Genomic DNA, 2231 nt, shown 5'->3' with positions numbered 1-2231 from the left:
TCCCTGTAAGCCGGCATTGATTGCCCTGTTTCTGTGAGTGACAGCAGAGTTAGTCCCAGCTCACGATGACTAGATGTACCAGGGAATTGAACGGAGCCTCGTCCGAAGCCATCTTTATGGCTGTGGGTACTACTGTGGTGGTCACTGTGTATGTTCAGTATCTTCCAACCTGGGGGCCATGTCCTCTTGCACGGTCCTCATGTTGGCCTTCCCTGGCCCACTCCCTGCCTTCCCAGCAGGGAACTCTAGAGTCACTATAGAGAACTGGCTGTGAAGAAGCCCCCCCCCCCCCTCTGGAGCTTTTTGGTATGTGCCCACTGTGGGCCTCTCACCGGCTGTGCAGACTCTCAGAGGAGGCCTGGGGTGGGTGTGGGTGAGTCTCTGTTTCCACAAGTTCTTCAGGGGTTCCGGTTTGGGGCAGCACCACTGTATGCATTTCTTGTGTGCTTTCCTGAAAAATGTTTTCTATCAGCCCAATTTTAGCAGCTCTCTGGTGCCCTCTGATCAGGTAGATGCGTCTCGAGCTGCTGGACCAAAGCACAGCACCTTGTGTGGACTGAGCTCACTTGCCAATGGCTTCTCCACTCCAGCACCCACTTTGCCACTCCCGTGGCACACCTGGGTGGGCGCCCAAGGACCCTCTCCAGCAAGGCTTCTGGGTCAGCAATGGGAGGGAGGGAGGGAGACTCTCACCAGGCTCAGACTGAGCAGAGAGCGCATGAATGAGCAAGGAGAATTCCTCTCTCTCGGATCCGACTCAGCTGCCTGGTCCTGGGAAAGCTGGGCCCCGTCTGGGCCTTCTCCAGTGGTGTTTAGACATGGGTTCTGATGACTGACTGTGTTGCCTTTGCTCAGCGCCCGACTCTCTAAGTGGAAGAAGGAGTTTGTTTTCAACTCCATGGCCGCAAAACCAAGATGTGCTCCATTCGTGGGATTCAGAACTTCCAGGGCAAGTTCCCATTGGCTAAGTCCTGCTTTGTGCCCCTCCTCTGTGGGACTCTTCTCTGCCCAGACATCTACTTCTGCGGTTTGGATTTCTCACGCCTGTCTCCTTTCTGTCCGTTTGTTGTACTCTGGTGGCCTCCTGCTGCTGGACGTTATGCTACCAGTGTTTCAGATGCAGTGTGCCCATGGTGAGCATTTTTGGACAGAAGTTCCAGATGAAGACAGACTAGGCAGAAAGGCTTGGCCATCATTTCTAAAAGCTAGCCAAGGAAAGCCCTCAGGCTGACAGTAGAATGTGGTCCCATCTGGAGCTGGCCGAGGAGCCCTGAAGGTCAGTAGCCACTCAGAATTCCCTCCGTCACTGTGCAGGACAGTGGTCCTCAACCTTCCTCTGCCACGACATTTTCATACAGTCCCTCATGTGGTGGAGACCCCCCAGCCATGACATTATCTTCCTTGCTACTTCATCACTGTCATTTTGCTACCCTTATGAATCATCCTGTAAATATCTGATAGGCAGGGTGTATTTTCAGTGTTACAAATTGAACACAATGATATCATAGTGATTCATCACAAAAACAATAGGTCACTCGATATTGTGAAATATTTATCTCTAATGACAAATGATATTTTATCTGGAAGCATGGTGTAGCATGGGTAACAGTCTTCACGCTGGGTACTCGTAGGTGGGTGTATCTGCATGTACCTATCTGGACATGGATAGAGGAGCTGGGTCTCAGTTCCCAAGACCATCCGAAATATGTGTTTTCCAGTGGTCTTAGATATCCCCTGTGAACGAATGAGTCATTCGGTCCTCAAAGGGGTCATGACCCACAGGTTGAGAACCACTGGTTTAGTGGCTGCAACAATGGCCTTGGTGATGGTGACAACCATAAAGGTGGTCTGTGTTGTTCTCTTGTGCGCTGAGTCATCACGAGTAGGAACAGACTTGATGGCACGGACCAAAAAATCCTTCTGGAAGCAGGTGGCCTCATCTGTCTCCTGTGAGCAGCTGGTGGATTTGAACCGCTAACTGTTCAGTTAGCAGCCAAGTGCTTAGCCAATTGCCACCTAGACTCCTTCCAACCTTTCTAGATGTCCCCAGCATTTGGATGCTTCCAAGCGTGACCACTTGGGTGGGTTCTCTCTCCTCTGTGGCATCTCCAACCAACCGGTGACTGTGTCGTGGACAAAGGCAAGCATACACTCACAAGCCCACCCCAGGCCAGGCCCTGGTTCACAGCTAGCTACTAGACCACACCCTGTTTCCACGACCTTCCCCGACC

The sequence above is a fragment of the Tenrec ecaudatus genome, chromosome 16, assembly GCF_050624435.1.
Source record: "Tenrec ecaudatus isolate mTenEca1 chromosome 16, mTenEca1.hap1, whole genome shotgun sequence".
Classification (NCBI taxonomy): Eukaryota; Metazoa; Chordata; class Mammalia; order Afrosoricida; family Tenrecidae; genus Tenrec; species Tenrec ecaudatus.
The sequence above is the reverse complement of the archived record's forward strand: the minus strand, read 5'-3'. Positions refer to the sequence as shown.